Source organism: Hesperophylax consimilis, chromosome 24 (assembly GCF_061612785.1).
Source record: "Hesperophylax consimilis isolate HC1 chromosome 24, BYU_Hcon_1.0, whole genome shotgun sequence".
NCBI lineage: Eukaryota > Metazoa > Arthropoda > Insecta > Trichoptera > Limnephilidae > Hesperophylax > Hesperophylax consimilis.
The window spans coordinates 5,054,035-5,075,281 of NC_142859.1; the positions used below are offsets into that span (position 1 = coordinate 5,054,035).

Consider the following 21,247-nt stretch of genomic DNA (forward strand, 5'->3'; position numbering starts at 1 on the left):
AAACTTTCTTCGGTATTTTATTGTTGATGAATACACAGAACAGTAAATTTTGAAGGATGGAAGCAAAACAACCCTCTTCATAGAACAAATTCTAATTTTAGTTTTGCAAGAGACTTGCAGATTTATGTTAATTTATTTTTAAAATCCTCAAATTATAATTAAAGAGTCTGCGATCACACATAAAGATAGCGGCCAATAAAAATATGCGTTAAGAAAATAAAGATAATGTTGATAGTTTTTAGTCGAAGTATGATACATTTAAAAATGACCGTATGAAATAGGGTCCCATTACCGCAGTCGCAGATCAGAGCCCTGGCAAGGCTAAGGTCCTGGGTTTATTTCCTAGATGCGACCATATCTTTTTCTGTTTTTTCTATTCCAAATTTACGTTTGAGAATAGCTAATATTCCTACAATATATTTTACAGTAAAATGATTTTTTAATCAAAATAAAAGTTTAGTGTTTTATCTTCCAAAGTTTATGCCTACTTCCACCGAAATAATAATAAAAAACCATTTAAAAACAAGTGAGATTTACTGTTCATACATACGTTCAAAAAATTAATAAATAATACCTAGACAAAGTTTCACTGTAAAACACCATATGGCGACGAAGATTTTAAAATCCATGTAATTGTAATAAAATCATTGTATACCATCCATGTGAACCCACCCCTCCCCCAAATTTCGTGTGAATAAATATTTTATGAAGACTAATTGTACCAATCTGTAGACGACTACAATAAGCTGAAACTGGAATTTCATTACGAATTGTCAGAGCCTATCAAAAATAGAAAAAGTAAAGATATTTCTCTTTGGTACAACGCACCTCAATTATTTTTACATTATTCTAGTGTGATTTGAACTTCTTTAATAAAAAAAATAAACAAAGAATAGATCTGAGTGAGTTGATTCTGTTAGTTGTGTTTTGTTTATGTTTAGATTACAGGTAATTCTTTTATTCCATGTTTAATGAAATATCTTCCTGTTGACTTGATTCACTCTTTTTTAGCGGGAGTATTTATTTATTTTGTGATTACTTCTACTGTTTTTTTTTCAATGGATACACATTAAAAGTCTGACTTTTACGGTAAATGGGGCAAAATCAACCTTGATAACAGCGTCAATCTGATGTAGCCATCGCTAGCTTCATGTCCACATACTTTAGTTGAGGCCTCGGTAAAAGTTTTTTTTTCCTTGTGCTCTTTAACCCTTTTCCATCTAGAGGAATTGTCAATCTATGGCCACTTCACACTAAGTTTTGGGCAAAAAGCGCCTAACAACCTCCGCCGCTGGCCCTGGGCTAACTGGCTGGATTAATTACCCCAATCCAGGGATGGGAAAAGGGCCGTAAATAACAAGACTCGGCCGGGTAAAGTGTAGAACTTTTTCCAACTCCTAACTTTCGCTTTTCAGATATAAATGCCCGTGTATTATAACATATTATATCCGTGAGGCATAATTACTAAATGTATTTGTACATGCGTTAGGCACCGAATAGAAAATAAAAATAACTGTGAAAACTCCATACCGTTTATGTTTCTGTTTTTTTAATGACATACCAGAACAGCGATAAACAGAGAACACACAAACTTCAAACCTAATCGAATGCAATATAATCAAACCTAACCTGACTTTTTATGTGATTACCACAGTCGCAGCTGCTCCCAACCGTTTGGAGCCAGTGAGACTATGACATCTCCAACTAGGGTACATTGCGAGGCTGAATGGGAACCTGGCTATTCAGATCTGATCACCAAATTCGACTAAAGCTATTACAAGCAACTTTCTATTTTGAATTGAGTTCTTCCACTAGGGCAACACTAAAAGTCCATTCCATTAATCTATTTTTTGTCATTTTCTCTTGTTTTGATTAATTCTGTTACCGCATTTGATAACATGAACCACAGTAAAATGATTGAGATTTTCGACTACAAGAGATCTCGGCGTACATAAATTTAAAAAAAACTTTATATTGTCATTCCAACTTTTATTCACATAAAATGTTATCAAACCTTCTAATTTCGGTTATCTGTGATGTGAGTTATTCCTGCTTGAAATAAATCACGTTAAACTTAAATTTGCTTTGAATTTTCAAATAAGATTATAAAAATCACTGATTGTGTGAAGAATAATTCAGTCAAGCAATACAGTAGGTAATTAATATTTTGACAGAAAATTATGTTAACTGTTTGTTTTAAAACTGGAATCATTATAGTTCTATATTCTCTTATGATCTATATTTCCATTCATTCAACAAATAAAAATGTTTATTTATTTTGATTTGGAGAAAATAAAAGTTTTTTAGGTTGGTTTATACACGTGAAATTTGTATGACTGATATACCAATTTTAGAACACACCATCATACCAATACATTGTAATTAACCGAACAGTAAGTTAAACATTTAACAGTAATTAAATTATACATAGTAAAATATATATGCCCACGCCCAGGCTTCGCCTTTGTGGGATTTTTTTGTTACTCCTTGTATTTTGTATAATTGTATATGTAACTGTATGTATCAAAAAAATTGACAATAAATAAAAAAATTAAAAATATATATATATATATATATATTTTTATCATAATATATATATATATATATTATTGATAAAACTATACTAACAGACTGAACGATTAGTCATAATAGACCCGATGAAGTTTTACATGACCAAATTAAAAAAAATAACCCACATCATTGATGTCGCTATTCCAAATTCCTGTAATATTAAAAAATCTGTTAATAAAAAAATAAGAAAATACACACATTTAGGAAATGAGATAAAAAGAATTTGACATTCTCAGACTATAAAACTATTATAATTCGTTATTTTGGCTACTGGCATTATAACTAGCTCTCTCATTAAAAATTTAGGCGTATTAGATCTATCAAAAGATTCATATATAAAAATGCAAAATCAGTCATTTTAAATACATGTAGGATAACGAAAGATTTTTAAAATATTTATGTTGAGGGATCAGTAGGATTTATAGGCCCTGTTAGAAGTTCTACCGAGCCGAACCCTCTGATATGAAAATATCTGGAGTCGGTGAATTATTTTCCCATTTGATCTCTGGTGAGTTGACGTGTTGTTCTTGTATTGTTTATTTTGCTTATATAATGCACTTGCATGATGTTGATTGACTAGATGACCATTTGTGGAAAAGTGTGTGGAAGGGCTTAGTTTTTCCTATGGGGAAGATTTAACCCGGACATAAAGTCGGAAACTTAAAAATTAAACACACATTTTGTCTACCATAATAAGCCTAGTTTAGGGGTAGAAAAGCATTAAAAAACTATGAACAGTAAATTTTGAGTAAATAAAAAAAAATTTGTAGGTAGCATATTTGTGGACAGAAATTCTCACTATAGTCCTGGTGATCAAACTGGAAATGTTACTTGAAATGTTTTTGGTCGTGTTTGATGACCAGATCTTAATATCCAGGTAATTCAAAATGTCACCCAACCTTCCTCCATCTTATCTCCTTCCATTCTCCATTACGGCCTCACAATATTCCACAATTGGGGATGCCATTTTCTTAATGGCTCCGGACAGTTGGGACTTTTGTGAAGAGTAAGATATATTTCTGAATTCAATGATATATTGTGAATACTTTCATGTGCGTAAATAGCGATTACTCGTTATTTACATTAGCTAAAGAGAACGGAACTAATTAGGCTTTGAATATGTCAAAATATATATCGAAAATATCAGCGACATTATCTTTTTGTCCAGACTATATATTCTCTCCATAACAGAACTGAACAAATATGTATTTTTGTGAAATAATTAATCCCATCTAGTATGCTTTGGTGGTTCACGTGACGACAACAAATTTCAAGCGTCAGGGCAGTCAAATTTTGAATTCACATAGACTAAACATTTTTGGCTCAAAGTAAGATAAAATGAACCCGTCAACAATACACTTCTATAGGTATATATCTTCAGTGGTTTATACGTTACACGTGTAGGCCAATCACGTGGTCAGCTTCCGGGCACAACTTTGAACCGAATGTTATAAAAACATTTACGTTTACACGAGCTTTTGTGGATGAAATTAGTGTTTTTATTGAGCATTTCAGTCTATTTGTTTCCGTTCGAAAATTTCTCTGAAGTCGTTATTAACATTGAAAGTATGTACTTGATTTATATATTTGACCGTTTAATTATATCAATCATAATACAAACATTTTTGTGGATGAAATTAGTGTTTTTATTGAGCATTTCAGTCTATTTGTTTCCGTTAGAAAATTTCTCTGAAGTCGTTATTAACATTGGAAGTATGTACTTGATTTATATATTTGACCGTTTAATTATATCAATCATAATACAAACATTTCCTTTTGCATTATTTATTTCTAATACTTATAACATGTCTTATTTTAGTATTTTTTATTTAAATATGCTTATTCCAGTGCATAATCTCATTCTTATTATTGTTTCGTGAACACCTAACTGGAATGCTCAAATGAATATACTAATATATTTTTTAAACTTACCTAACTCAACCAGGTGGCAACGAAAATTTCATAAATTATACGCATCACCTGAAATCGGGTGACATTACAGCAGTTAATATACGAAATAAATGTTTTTGTTATTGGGGTGTTATGCCGAGTTGCGCTAACTCCTTCTTTATCCAACGTTTCGGACAGCATTCCAGTGTCCATTATCCGGGCAGAATTGTTATTTGAGATTGTGGTGAAACGTGAGATTATCTATGAGCTAACATAAAATTATAATTTTTAAAGTGGTTTTCTTCGTTTAGCTCTGGTGTAGTCGTCAATTACCAGATACCAAGAACTATTGAGCTTAGCTCCATCGTCTCTATTAATTTTTATGAATTTCAATGTTCTCCGTAATCAGCCGTACTCTATAAGTTTTGGGTCTCCCCAGGATTTCAGGAACAAATTCAAAGAAATGCCCGGTGTCAATCAAATGCTCGGCAATTGCCGATTTGTCAGGGTGGCCGAGTTTACAAGCTCCTAAGTGTTCTCAAATCCTTTTGGAAATAGTCCGCTCTGTCTGGCCTACCGAGTTAGCGCAACACGGCATAACACCCCAAAAACAAATAAAAAAAATACTTTTGGTCGTGAAAATCTTAAATCATATTTGAAATAAATGTAAGTCCTACTCAATCTGGATTTGGCGTAGTTGACTTAGCACTGATGACTCCAGTCTTTGGAGAGAAGGTTGCCTCAGTCAAACCATTTTTTTCTTTTAAATTGGCTACTAGCTGGTCCAAGAGATGGCGCGACTAGATCTAAAATATTTGTATAGTAGTAAAAAAACTTTACGTTTGACGGGGTTGATTTTTTTCGTGTTCACACCCTAAAAAACGTCAGAAGGCTATTAGATTCTAAAAGAAATTTAAAAAAATTATAAAGAAGGATACATTTAACTTTTCAAGAATGTCATGTGAATAATGTATCGATTTATATTGATCGGTAGTGAATCTACATTCATAAAGGTAGAATTAATAAAAGATTATACGCTCTGGAGGTAGGCTAATAATGACGAGAAACATAACAGTTATTTGGTTTTGAAATGAGAATATGCTTGATTTCTTCCGATGTGTAATTTATCCAGTTTTATCCGCAACCATAACATGTTCTGGAAAAATTTAACAATCGCGAAAACAAAAGAAAAATTGTGACTATCTTGGAAGCAAGTTTTTGGAGTCGTTCGTATACGTAATCTCGTTTTTAATTAAAATGAAGGAGTTTGACTATCTCGGAAGTACATTACATCGTTTTAAATACTAATTCGTTTTGTTATTTCGATAATTACTTCGAGATGAAAATGCACGGTGAAACTTTCTATATTATTGTTATCTTGTGTGCTCCTTCGCAAAGGTACACTATTAAGTGTATGGTCATCGCGTTTTTCTTCCTTCCTTACCTTTACATATAGGTACTATTACCAGATTCCAGCAAACATCATTTAATTTTGTTTCATTTAAATTATTTACAGTCCTTTGCGAGTGCGTCTGAAACTAATTCGTAAGCGGTTTCGGTTACAACAACAGTCATGCGCTTTTATTCACATTTTCTTTATCATGTTTCCTTTTTAATACACGGTTGTCTTTTTAAAAAATGTAAGCATATGTTCTCTGAACCTCAGTTTACGAACATCAATCGTATTTGCATAATATCTATATGTTGGCATTAAATGTTGAAAGTGAGGTAGCTTTCCCGTCAAAATTACTTATTTCGGTTTCATGTTTTTCCTGCGTAACTCTGGCTTAATGAACTTTGGATCTCGGATCGACGATGAATTTTATTTAATAGTTTAATAATTTAAAAAAATTCGAACTGATTGAAAATTGGAAATCATTTGTCAAGAATTCAGACAGGTAAATAATACTCGTTCGGTAATGATTGATGTATACATATTACAATAAGCTACTGAATAATTTGTACAAGGATTTGGGGCCTTTCCATATTTTCTGCAATTTTCACGAGTAATTTGCACACCCCTTCAGCTGGATCTTATTCTAGAAAAAAGGTGGAAATTCAATTATTGACCTACTTGACTAACACAAGTTATGCATATCACGTTTTTACCCAACTAGGGAGAGTGCCCGGTTTCCCAATCCCCGTAACTTTATGCCATCTTTAAATACATATAATAAATATGATTGTCCATTTCGGAATAAACATTGTTTATTTGGGTGCCTTCTGAACAAAACCGTAAGTATCCTTGAAATAGAAAAAAAACAAAAGAGATTTGTACCTTACCTATGTATGAGAGAATTATATATATAACTATCCATTCTCGAATTCAGCACCTTAGAAGTACTTCAAAAAATATTTTTAGGAAACAATTTTGTTTTTACTTATTTCTGGAACTATAGCTAATCCCAACTATTGAAAGATGTTAGCTTATATGTGTATAACAAGTAAATTCGTGGGTGATTCCATGCACATTTTTATACTCTGAAAGCGAGAACTTTTGCCTATCAGAATGTGCCAATCAACAATGCGATTCATCTGTTTGATGATTGTGCATTGACCATCTAAATTTTTTATAGTCATTTTCATACAATTCAGCAACTATATCTTGACGTAGGTCACAAAATATTGAAAATGTCTCCTTCACCTTTTATACTTACATTTGCCTCAAATTTTCAATTTTCTTCGTAAAAGTGGTAATTTACGTTTTATGCAGAACACGAATAAATGCATATATAAATGAGCTCAAACTGAATCAAAATACTAATATTTATAGATCAAGCCCACATAATATATTTGAGGTTTTATCTCTCGTCTATTACCAGCTTAAGGCAAATGTTAAACTAAATTCTTTCTATGATTTGAATTTTGCGTACAAAATCACGAAGAAGTGGGGTTTTATGAAAGAATTTGGCGGCACCACACAATTACACGATCGATGTATGAATGGGATTCGTTCTCATTCTGCCGACATCAACCGTTACAAGACGGTTCCTATTTAGTTCACAAGATATCTCAGGGAGATTAAAATAAAACGCTGCGCGGCCTTTTTCAACCAAAACTTAATTTCGGATGTGAGGCCAAAAAACCCAACATAATTAAATAGATACATTTTTTTTTATGAAGGTACAACAAATAATACTTAGTTATTATGGGTGTGATTTTGTCGTTTATTTGAAAATAAAAAAATAGGCTATTTATGCTTCAAATTCAAGTTTTCATGATTTTAAAAGCAACTTTGGCAATTTTAAAATTAAAATCAAAAAAAAATAATCTTACTCAACCTTTCAAGTATATAAAAATAGAATTTCGTTAAAAAGCGTTTTTCGGTCGAAATATTAATTTATATTATATATTATTAATTAATATTATATATTAATAATAAATAACATAAATTAGTATTTCGACCAAAAAACCCCGCTTTTTTTATTTTTTATTTTTTTTTTTTTTAAACTTCCGATTTAGTTGTCCGGGTTAAATCTTCCCCAAAGGAAAAAGTTAACCCTTCCACTCACTTTTCCACAAATGATCATCTAGTCAATCAACATTATGTAAGTGCATTATATAAGCAAAATAAATACAAAAAAATACAAGAACAACACGTCAAATCACCAGAGATCAAATGGGAAAATAATTCACCGACTCCAGATATTTTCATATCAGAGGGTTCGGCTCGGTAGAACTTCTAACAGGGCCTATAAATCCTACTGATCCCTCAACATAAACATTTAAAAAATCTTTTGTTATCCTACATGTATTCAAAATGACCGACTTTTGCATCTTTATATATAAATTTTTTGATAGATCTAATACGCCTAAATTTTTAATGAGAGAGCTAGGTATAATGCCAGTAGCCGAAATAACGAATGGTAATATTTTTATAGTCTGAGAATGCCAAATTATTTTTATTTCATTTCCTAAATCTGTGTATTTTCTTATTTTTTCACTAACAGATTTTTGAATATTACAGGAATTTGGAATAGCGACATCAATGATATAAGTTATTTTTTTAATTTTGTCATGTAAAACTATATCGGGTCTATTATGACTAATCGCTCGGTCTGTTAGTATAGTTTTATCATAATATATTTTATAAAATTCGTTTTCTAAAAATGAATTTGGTTCGTATTCATAATATGGTACTACATTACGGCAGTCAATCAAGTTATGTTTAATTACCAAATTTTGGTGAATTATTTTTAAAACTTGGTTGTGCCTAAATGTATACTCGGACGGTGCTAATATAGAACATCCCGATATAATATGTTCTATAGTTTCCGGAAAAGCCAAACATTTTCTACACAAATCATCAATTTGATTTGTATCTTTGATTATATGCTTTCTATAATTTTTAGTATTAATGACTCTATCCTGAATGGCAAGCATAAATCCTTCTATTTCTGCGCTCAACTCTCCAATACTCAACCATTTGTTTGACGAAATTTTGTCAACATACGTTTGGTTGAGATAATTGAAGTGTTTTGCGTGTAAAATTTTATTTGACCAGGAATCTAATAATTCCTGGTTGGGATTTATAAAAATGTTAGCATTCTCATCGTATAAATTTAAAGGTGTAATATTTCTATCTGCCTTGCAAATTATTTTGTGCATTTCTGAGCTATGAGCTTTCCTATGGAAAAAAGTTCTTAGCATTTCTACCTGATTATGTTTCAAAGAAGTTATTTTGACTATACCTCTACCTCCTAAATTTCTAGGTAAATTAACTCGTTCTATAGCTGAATTTGGATGATGGCAATTAAACTTTGTTAGCGTAGTTCTAATTAATCTTTCTAAGTTATCTAAATCTGTATTAGACCATTTAATTATGCCAAATGAGTACGTTAATAGAGGTATTGCCCAAGTATTTATTGCTTTTACTAAATTTTTAGCAGATAGATTGCATTTTAAAATTTTCCTGATCCTAGTTTGAAAGTTAATCCTAATATCATTTTTAATACTAGTATGGTCTAATCTATTTGATTGTGGGTATCCTAAATACTTATAAACATCCTCCCTTTACTTTACTTAAATCATCCCTTTTCATACTAGTAATTTGGAAATTTCTAAATATACTCTCGTCCCCATCTACAATTTTGCCTTTCTCTATATGGATCGTTCTACATTTATCTAAACCAAAAGTCATTTTGATATCATCTGAAAAGTTTTTAACTACCTCGATCATTTTCTCTAAATTTTGTTCAGAATTCGAAAATAATTTTATGTCATCCATATATAATAAATGCGAAATTGTACTACTCTCCCTTGTATTACCCTTAACTTTTATTCCAAACTTGCTTTTAATTAACATTTTAGATAGAGGATTCAATGCTAAACAAAACCAAAGAGGACTCAATGAGTCTCCTTGAAAAATTCCTCTTTTAATTGAAATGCCCGGTATTACTATTTTCTTACCTTTTAAATTGATAAGTAAATTGGTATTCCAAAAGGACATAATATTTTCCAAAAAGCTAATAATAATGGGGTTAATTTTATATATATTTAATACTTTGATCAGCCACGAGTGCGGGACACTATCGAAAGCCTTTTGGTAGTCTATATAGCAAGTATGTAAATTACGTTTTCGAGTTTGAATCTGTTTTAGAATTACAGAATCAATAACTAATTGTTCTTTACATCCCATATGTTTTCTGCGACAACCTTTTTGTTGTTCAGATAAAATATTTTTTTCATCTAAATGAGTATATATTAAATCTGTCAAGCAAGAGGTTAATATTTTGTATATTGTCGGTAAACATGTAATGGGTCTGTACTGAGAGGGATTATTAATATTTTCGCTTTTGGGTAACATATAAGTAATGCCCCTAGTTAGAAAATTTGGAAAATTTTGTGGTTGACTGACAAAATTTGAAAGATTTTTTGCCAAAAGAGGATGTAAAGTAGTTAGACGTTTGTACCAAAAATTATGTATCCAATCGCAACCCGTGGCTTTCCAATTATGAGTATTTTTAATAATTTTGGTTAACAATTCAACCGATATATTAGAAAAACTCATTTGTTCAATGCCTGAAAAATTGAGTTCTTCATTTTCTATCCAGGGACTTGACTCGTTATGTTTTATATCTTTACTCCAAATTTTAGTCCAAAAATCGCGCATATCTGATTCAGATGGCAACGGAATATTATTATTCGAAATAATATTTTGTTTATCGTCAAGTTTGGAATAAAATATTTTTTCATTTTTATGGAATAATCTGTTATTATTTTTTTTATTAATTTATATTATTTATTTTTAATTAATATTTTATATTATTAACTTACAATACTTGCCTGAAGCGTTTAGCAAATATTAAAAAATTAATACTGAAAGTTATTCTTAAAGTTACAAAGAGGACGAGCACTGATTTTATTCTTATGAAAATAAATGTTCCTAACTTGAAAATATTGTACAAAAAAATATCGTGCTTCATAAATTTAAAATTTAAAATATTTATAAAGAACGAATAAGCACTAAAGCCTTAAGACAGTCAGATGTAAAAAACTTTAACATCCGAGTTTGTCAAACCTCTTTTTGGCAAGAAAAGAAAAGAAGTTTTAAATAAAATGCTATTAAGCAATTCATTCTCTACCTACTGACATTAAAAGCGCGCAAACCAAAAGTTCCTTTAAATTAAAAATCATTGATTACCTCAAATAAACATATCCATTAGGAGTATTTCATAATATATTTATATTTGTGCCTACTGTGTACAATGTACTATATGTATGTACATTTTACTAAAGTTTCACTTGTTTTTTTTTCTTATCATTTATCACTATGTCTTGTGGTCAAACTGAAATCTAGTTGCTTCAAAATTGTTCTCGCTTCGTCTTAATCTTCTATTTTCAAAATTGAATTGTATAGTTTAAAAAAATACTGTTTATGTTTTAACTGTCATTTTCATAATATTGTGTAAACAAAAACCTAGCTAACACCCCACTCTGTAAACTGTTATCTCAACACAGGCGTTTCACTCCCAGTGAGATGAGTTACTATTATTTAATGTTATTTTAAAATAATGAAATAATGATATTAAAAGTTATTAAGATTCCAACGTAAATCGGTAGTTTGTAATTTGAATTTCAGCCTGTTAAAATGTTTTTTTTTTTTAATAATTTTATTGTTTCTATTTTATTTCTTCGTTTTTGCATAGTTTCATTAACAGATTAAATCATTGAATATATTAATTAAGTCAGTTTGATGAATGAATTGCATCAATTCCATCTGTCTGACAGGAGAAAGAATTATTTTAGACCTAGTTGTGTTACACTGAGTCATTAACTACTTAATTGACAGTTCTGTCATCGTTGCCACTATTAAATTCCATGTTTCTACTAATAACACAAAATAAAATGTAACATTTTTCTGCAATGCATACACAGGCAACTATCAGACACACTCACTTACCAATAGGATGTAAGATCTGGGCAAAAAGTTTGGGGGTACTATTGATATATTTATTGACTCTATACCAGCACTTTTTTGAATAATACAATTAATATAGTAGCGTTGGTAATGTAGTTTTAGTGATTTGTCTTACATATAGTATTGTTCTAGTATATATATTATTTTATGTCACTGTTACATATTTTAATAAGATTGTTTCATATTCAGTTTATCTGCTTACTCTTATTTCATGCTTTAAAAAATGTATGTATAATTTTCGATAGCTCACTATAATTCTGTTATTAAAATCCATCAAAAAGTACGTCTAGGCGTAAAACCAATCAAATTAAAATAAAATAAAATCATGCCTTTAAAACCTCAAACAACAGAATCCTTTTTATAATTTAAAACCAAAATAGCCAATATTCGCGCTAGCTATTTGTTTTAACTTTTGATAAACATTTGTTTAGTTTATTAAAAAATAATTATTGTATGAAAAATGCGGCTCAGCCCGTCCTTAGCATTTTTATTTCTGCTTTCGACATTTAAATTCATTTCCAGGAAAAATGTAAAACAAACGAAGTTCCAGCATGGAAACAATGTTTGTTCACTATATCCAATGCTTCGAAGTCCCAGCAGAATCGGTACTGAATTTCCAACCCGTTCAATCAACTCGACTGTCGCTTACATTTTACTTTTTTTAGATGGTAAACATAGAACACTGATGAAACGAAATAAAATGCATCCACACCGATAAAGAATATTCATGATTATCCTATATTGATCCTGTGACGTATTAACTTGGTGAAATTTGTTCAGAATTGAAACATTGCTGAAAATGGTTTTAAACATGTTTGGTGACCAGATAATTCCCTGCCCTCATATTCAACCCTCCCTACTTATCACTCTCTCCAGTCTCACAATATACTCCTATTGGTGATGCCGTAGTTTAACTTGGTTCAAACGATCGGTAAAAGTTTAGACTTGTATTCACATAAAAATAAAACATGATTAGCAGATCATTAACTACCAGCTCTGACGGAATATTTTAATTCTAATGTGACAATAATTGATACACTGATCTAATGTTAATAATATTTGTAGAATGTAAAATCTTATAATCTCTTAAAATTATAAAATAAAGTCGCTATCAGCGTCTGTCTGTTTGTGCGTTCAGTTCTTCTAAACTACGCAACGGTTTTGGCTATCACTTTTAAGATTTTTTTCGGGAAAGTTTATGTTTTAAAACATGCATATTATATTTGTAAAAGATAGAGAAAAGTCGATGTTTATCCTTGAATTCAAAAACCTCAAAACTTTACTCCTTAAAAAATCAGCCTGGGTGTGTTTGTGCTTGCGAAACTCGAAAAACAGTCAACCAATGTCGCTGAATATATCAAATTTATTTTCTCTAATGATATACTAATGTGCGAGGAGGGCTTAGAGAGTGGTTTGAACTGTAGTAGAATTCGGAGAAACCCTAGCAATACTTAACACAATATCTTTTTAATCTTAATGTAAGTGGTATACAGTGGTGAATGGTGGAATAAGTTGGAGACGCCTGAGAAAGACCTAAGCAATAGCAAAACATTGCGGGATCCACTAGTATTTATTACAAATCATGTAGAATCTACAATGGGTTATATAATATAGTCGACACAAACAAACACTTCATAACGAACTACACATCTGCCCTGATAACGACAGCTGTAACGCTGACCTAAACATTTGCACGGCATAATAACCCAAATAATACATACCAGTTTCCTGGAAAAAAAACTTTTACAAATAAAGCCTAATAAATCCACCCCCTAACTCCCAACAAAGTAACATGTTGTCCGCAGCTAGACAATAACAAAAGTAATAGATAGAACATTTTGTTTTGTGTTTTTCATTAGTTAGAGAATTATATAGTTCAAACTTTAATAAAAGATATACGAGATGGAACTTTCCAGAATTTAAAATAACTTTTAATCAAAATGAACTAATTTTCCTACAAAATAACTTGTTTCAATCACAATCATAACATACTTAATTATTATTTGGACTCTTGATGTAATCCAAACTCAGTATTACATTTTACAATCGAAATTTCTTCCTTGGCCATGACGATTTTTTTTCCATTCACTTAGGTATGTATGTTATATGTATATTTCCAGAAACTCCTTTCTTTGCCAAATATGTTTTCGTGTGATTTCTGTGTTTCTGTGTCCAAACAATTTAATCATCTCTATCTCAACCTTCTTCAAAACGCTTATGTCAGCCTTGCATTCTTTCCAGATCTTCGTATTAGTAATGCGTTGTTTAAGAGATGTTAATTTTACATTATTTTTTTTTATCCAAAAATTTATTTTTTATAAATGATCACATTATTTTAATAAATTAAATATGTACATACTTATATTATCAAAGGTAAAAAAAACTTGAAATAACACTAAGTATTTCTTCAATGATTGCAATTATGATTTGTGGTGTCATTTAAAATTAAATGAACTGTTTTTCTTTCTTTAATGTGAATACCGCCCAATAGCCCCAACTGCTCATTCTATTTGAATTTCGTAATCATTATAAAACACATTTTTGTATTGGCAATTTAAGGCCCCATTATCCAAATATTTGGTTCACAAAAAACATCCAAAAGGCATTTCCTTTCTTATTCTATGCATTAATCAGTTTACCTCCACCCTCACACCAAATTCCTCGCTGTCATACTTCAGGGTTGGTATCAGTATTTGATTGTGGCCTGTTAAACGAAACTATTTTTATTGTTATAAAAAAATGGTAACTTACAAAAATATTGTTTTATCTATATTGTAGTTATCGGATTGAGAATCTATATTTGCATACCAAGTAATTTACAAACTTACTTGTAAATAACTTACAGCTTACTTATAGCACTACGGAAGTAGTTACGTTAGTGGCTACGTTACGGAATCTGTACCTGAAAATAAAAGCAAACGTTGCACAGATGTTAGCAAAATTATTTGATTACCAAATCATAAAATCATTATTTATTATATTATTTTACCTATGTCAAAAGAAAAATAATTGAAGCGAAATAATCTGCAAGTGACAAAAAATTGTTAAATAAAATCCTTATTGTCAGAAAAATATAAATCAACAACTGAAAGTACCCATAAGAACTCTATCAAAAGAAAATTTAAAAAAATTAACGTGTTCAGCATTATAAAACTGTACTCAAAAAATGCACTACTCAATTTTAAAGAAAAATATGAGTACCTTGCTGAACAACACACCTACACTACAAGGACGAAATACTCAAATCTACTAAACATTCCAAAATTAAATACACCTCTCGGCCAAAAAAAACACTATTTCCATGCTATAAAATTATATAATGCCCTTCCTATTGAAATTAAAAACACCATGGATATAGAAAAGCTTAAAAAAGACATGAAATAATGGCTAACTAAACATGAAGATGAGGAAATCTTTAAATTTATGAATTAACCTCAACGCAACCTACAGACAACAAACATAAATACTTCTCGCTTAATTTATGTTATATTTTGTGGGAACCAACAAATTAGAAGATGAGGAAATCATGAGCAACACACTTACAACAGCCTACAGTCCGCCTCGGAACAGGAATACCTAGTGATGAGGACTGAGAACAAACTACATCACTTTATATTTTTATTTTACTTAATATTGTATCTTTTTTACTTTACCTTATATTGCCGTTAAATAAAAAAAAATTAAAAAAAACAAGTGGAGTCCCACAGAGTTCACACGTTAGTCCAACCTTGTTTACCGGACCATTTTTTTCAAAATAAATGTTTTAAACACATTTCACGATTTGTTTATTTTACATTGTATCTTGAAAAGGGTTAACAAATGTTGAGTTTATAATTAGGCTAACATTCGCACAACACTTTTAAATGAAATGGATATGTTTAAATTGTCAGTCAGGAAAATTTTCACTGACTTTTCCAGAATTTGATTGAATTGATCTTTGGATTGAGTCTTCGGATTTGATTTTGAGTCTTTGGATTCTACTATGTAATACTAGAATTTATTTCAATGCAGCATTCTTAGATTAACCACCATATGTATGCCTCATTGCGCAGAATACTAACGGAGGGAGATAATTATACTCAATCAGTGGACGGCTTCGATTAATCACCTAACAAATCAAAAAGATTGTTTCTGAGGCAGCCCAGTTATAAATGATTAGTTCTGTATTTTGTTAACTATTCATATGTAAAAGCCTCTAAGGTGCATTATTATTTTTTTTAAAGGTGTAATCAGATAATTTTAAATATTTTTGATATGGGTTTTAGTTCGCGGAGAACGGAGAAGCAGAACATTCAATAATTATAGTAAATAAAACGATTTTTAACGATGACTATATTTATGAAAGTATAACGAAGGACCATTTTCTCTTATTTTTATTTCATATTACATTATGTTATAAGTCCCCGGCATTACGAAAATTCCTCTAACTCTGAAGGTTAAGGTTTAAAATTTGACCAATCTCCAAATACAACCGTAGATTTATAGATGTAGCGGGACCAATAACAAACAAAAATAGTAAATTTTGACGAATGATGAATATCAAAATTCATGGACAGGGCAAAATGATCTTACATTGAAAAAACTGAGAAAATGGCTAATACAAAACAGATTTTAATATTTTTTATTTAATTTGAAGTTGAAATTTATCTCAAAGTCTTGTTGTATTTAATCTAATATATTTAATATCACAGTTCGTTTCTGAGAAGCCCATTATCTCACTGCTTAGTTATCGGACGCAGAAATAATTTTTCTCTTTTTCCCAAAAAAAATAAAGTTTTTCTAAAAATCATTTTTCACATTTTTACAGTCGGCTAAGCTATCATCAAATTGCTGTGAAAAAGCGGAATCATTTTGTTTGTCAGGTATTTTTTTTCAGGAATGCTTTTGACATTATTACCCCGTACGAAATAATATTTCATGAATCGCTGTTTAAAAAACTGCAGACTTTAAAATAAATTTTCTCAAAATTGTTTTTTATTTTTTTTAATTTACATAATTAGTTCTACATACATAAGAAACGAGTTATACACCATAATCGAAAAAAAAGTTTATTTACGTCTATTTCTGGAGCGGTAAATTTGATTAGTATTGAAGATAGACAAGATCTGAACAGGCAGTTGATTCTCAAACTTCCTCTTCGCCAACCACCATCAACTTTCTGTTCATTTGATGTCCTCTACAGTTTCAGGGATTAGGCTCTCGACTAGCAAGTCGGAGGTCGCAGGTTCAAGTGACGGCGTGCGCAAGCAAATTTTATTTGGCTGATTCTGTTTGCCGCACTTTCGAGAGTGGAAGATCCTCTTAGTGTCGTCCTGGTGTAAGACCTACATTCAGAATTGAAACGCTGCTTGAAATGGCTTTGGCCGTGTTTGGTGACCAGATCTGATTAGCCAGGTACTTCCCCACCTTATTCCCTCTCTCTATCATCAACCTCACAATACATTTTAATTGAGGATGCCATAGTCTCACTGGCTCCAGACGGTTAGGAGCAGTTGGAACTATTGTTCTATTTCACATTAAAACAAAAAAATCTGCATCCTAACATTTCCTCACTAGGCTTGATTATTAATATTTTTATTTCCTTAATATTTCCAATGGCCTTGGGCAGTTTAGACTCTTGTGCGGTATTTGCATACAAAAAATGTCCGGTGAATAAGAGGGCACCATTTTTAAATCGACTTCAACAATACTATACAATATTATCCGAAGTTGTTTCGATTATTAAAATAATCGAAACTTTCTATATCTCGATTATACTAATCACAAGTCTTATCATCAAACACCCCACTTCAAACAACCCGTAAAAATAAGTAATGAAAAACCGTAATCTTGATATTTTCCTACGTGGATTATAAAAAGCACAATTTTTCGCCGTGTTTTGTGAATTATTAATCAAAAAGCAGAGTTTCACGTTATTTTAAAGGCTTTCAAATGCGAAGGTTGTATGGAAATTCGTATTTCTATGTGAAATTAGTTCACCGACCCGCACTGCCTTTACTGAACGAGCTCATTGGGATATCGTGTTTTTTTAATAAAAAAGTTGGCAAAAGAAGCTAGGCCACAGCAGTCCACAAAGTGCACAAAGTTACGAAACTAATACTTATATTTGGCGGTGTGGCGTGGAACTGACAGAAAGGGGAAAGGTAGACAAAATTTGAACAAAATGTTAACTATGTAATATTATGTTTGTCATAGTTATGGATAATTGTTTCACTTTGCATTTACAGACTGGGTGAAACGATTTGATGTATTATTGTGATTTATTTTTGGGGTATTATGACACGTTGCACTACCTCCTTCTTTTGCCAAATTTTTGGACAGCATTACAGGCATAATAACCCATACATATTTAATTCAATTCAATTCAATTTTTTTATTCCTTTAAAAACATTACAAAATTAAATTTTATTTCGTTTTTAAGTACATTTGTAAAATGGTATTACATCATAGTTAGCGGTGTATAAACTATACCAGCATCAATAGAGCTTGCTTTTTAAAGGCAGCTTCACCGATGCTAAATATGTCGATATCCGAATTAATTCTGTTCAACAGCAAGACTGCTCTCCCCACCGGCATGACCATTTACATTGATATGATATGATAAGACGGTTCCATGATAACTCAACACAGTGACAATTCAACACACTTTTAAAAAGTGATATAAAGTCAGTATTAACGATGAAATTTTTTTTTCTAATCTAACCTAACCTAACCTACATAACCCAGTTAATAAAGTTTTTGTTTCACCACTTTCCATGATTTTATATGATTTTTTAAATATGTGATTATTTATCCGATTACCGAATATAATAATATTAATAATAATATATAATATATAATATATAATAATATTAATAATCATATTTAATATTATTAAATATGTCCATCATATTTAATAATATTAAATATGATGGACACTTTAATGCTGTTCGAAACTTTGTCTAAAGAATGCGATTGCGCAACACGGCATAATACGTCAAAAATAAATCACTGTAATACTTTTGGCCGTGAAAATCTCAAATCTTCTCTGATAAGATTCATATGTTTTAACGTCAGTAAAGAAATTATCATAATCGGATAAAACAATAAATGTCCAATATTACGGGAGAGAACAAAATATATGTCCCTTTTCAGCACTGCTTTAGTTTTTATACTACGCACTAATTTGTCAGTTGTTGGTACTATTTTCGACTTTGAAAAAATTATATTCAAGTCATATTCAAGGTGAAGTTTCGAATGTTTGTTGATGAAGTCGCTGTTTAATTCATCTGCTTTTAAAACGAACTCGACAATTGGTGGTGTATACTGGCTTTAGTCTAGTTTAATTAAATATCTATATGTATTTAATTTTAATTTAAGCACTTTAAAAAATTATACATTTGTGAAAAATACTTTTATATATTAAATGTAATTTAGTTTTTTAAACCAAAAATATATATAAATTTTTTTAAAGCGGAGACGGTTTACAACAGTTCCCGTGAGCACGTAGACCATAAGCCCATTGTGCTAACTCCCATTTTACCTCAATCCTTCAACAACAACCCAGTCCCTTTAATAAAGTTCACCAGGGTTGTCGTTGGGTATGTGGCTATGTCTTCTTGTTCTACTGTATGTCTCCCCAGGTATCTAAGCTTAGTTCCCACCAGGACAGGACATTTGCACCATAGGCGAATTGGAGTCTCTTCATACTCTTCACATTTCCTATTGGTGTTTTCTACTCCCAATATCTGCATGTGTCTCCTGAGATAGCAGAGTTCCGTTAGTAGTCCTATCAGTTCCCTCAGCGAGTTTCTGTCCATATCGAGAAGTTTCTTGGTTCATCTAGGGTCTGGTCCTTTTATAAGTACTTTGGATTGTCTCATTCCAGGTGCCCTCTCCCATTCTTTGTGGTGCTGGGATTTGACCCACCTATCAATAAGTAATTTTGTTTGGCGAGCTGCTACTCCTACCTCCGGCTCGGATCCTACAAGTGGTGCTTTCGCCCATTTCCTTGCTAGTTCGTCAGTCCGCTCGTTGCCCTCAATACCTAAATATTTACAAACATAGATTTTAAGAAAATGATGTATTTTATTTTCAGTTGTAGTTTTTTTATATATTTAATAATATTGAATAATTTTCTTAGAATAATACAACATTGTTAATAATTCTAAGATATACGAATCATGGTAACAGATAAAAGATTTTATTTAATTAAATAAGTACTTATCTAGTTTGTACTCGTAAATGTCATACATGTTAGAACTGTAAAGATCCATAGAATATAGTCATGATGAGTTAAAAAAAAGGAAGCGAAAATGAGGCTGATGAAGTAATTTAGAAAATGATACAATATTCTCACGAATTTCGAAATTTTTGTTATCGCATGCGTTTATATAGCACTAATACAGTGTGACATGAAATACGTAATATATAAGAATATTTTTATAAGATGCCAAAATTCCAAATGAAAAGAAAAAGCAAATGGAAATAAAAAGTGAAAAGAATTAGAACCAGTACAACTGTTTTCACCCGATGACATAATATGGACGATTGCTGTTTTCTTCCAAATATTTAGATGCCCTTAGTAATTATACGTACTTTTTTTAATTTAAATTTTTTTAAATTCATTTCTTATTTCTGTTAAATAAATAATAACATTACGTGAAAATTTTACATTTTATTTGAACGATTCCCGTACTTTAATGTAGTCTTAACTTGAAATTCAATTATCTGAACAAATAAATTTTTAGAATGGATTAAGTTGTAAGATTTACAGAGCAAAACCAAGTAACACCGAATCCGGAGATCTGAAAAGTGTGAAATGAACCAGTTAAAGAATTATAATGTTTTTGTGTTCAATTTTTAGAACTCCCTAATTGTGCAATACATTGTTCCAAATTCATCTATTTATGCCAACTTTTTGGTATTTCGCACAATTTTTAAAGATGTTTTATGGATTTTCAAGCTTGTCAATAAAAGTGAAATATCAATTAATTGAGAATGGGTATTATTACTTTATCGCTTTATGATAACAGAAAATCGTGTGAAAAAATTGAAAATTTAGCGAAAAAAAATCGTGACTAAAGACGCATTGCTTTGGAAAATTTTGATAATTTGAATAAATTAATTTTGAAGTTTTTTGAGAGATTTTTTCAAGTTCTGTCAAACAACTAGCCTATAATGATATCATAACAGAACTTGAATATAATTTTCACAGAACCCGAAAATAAACGTTAAAATTTGATGAATTGTTCAAATTCTCCAAAACAACCCGTCCTGAGTAAATGTAAATTTTGGAGGTCTTCAATAAATAGAGTATGATTGATGCATTCAGTTTCGCTAATAATTAGTTTAGTTTATTATAACAGTCAATGACGTATTACATGG

At 30.7% G+C, this 21,247-nt stretch overlaps 1 protein-coding gene across 1 annotated transcript in view; it reads left to right on the forward strand.

Moving 5' to 3' along the window:
• LOC149411833 (uncharacterized) overlaps window positions 1-21,247 on the forward strand; it is a 179,093-nt gene that overhangs the window by 111,755 nt on the left and 46,091 nt on the right. The gene's annotated exons all lie outside the window — the stretch shown is intronic.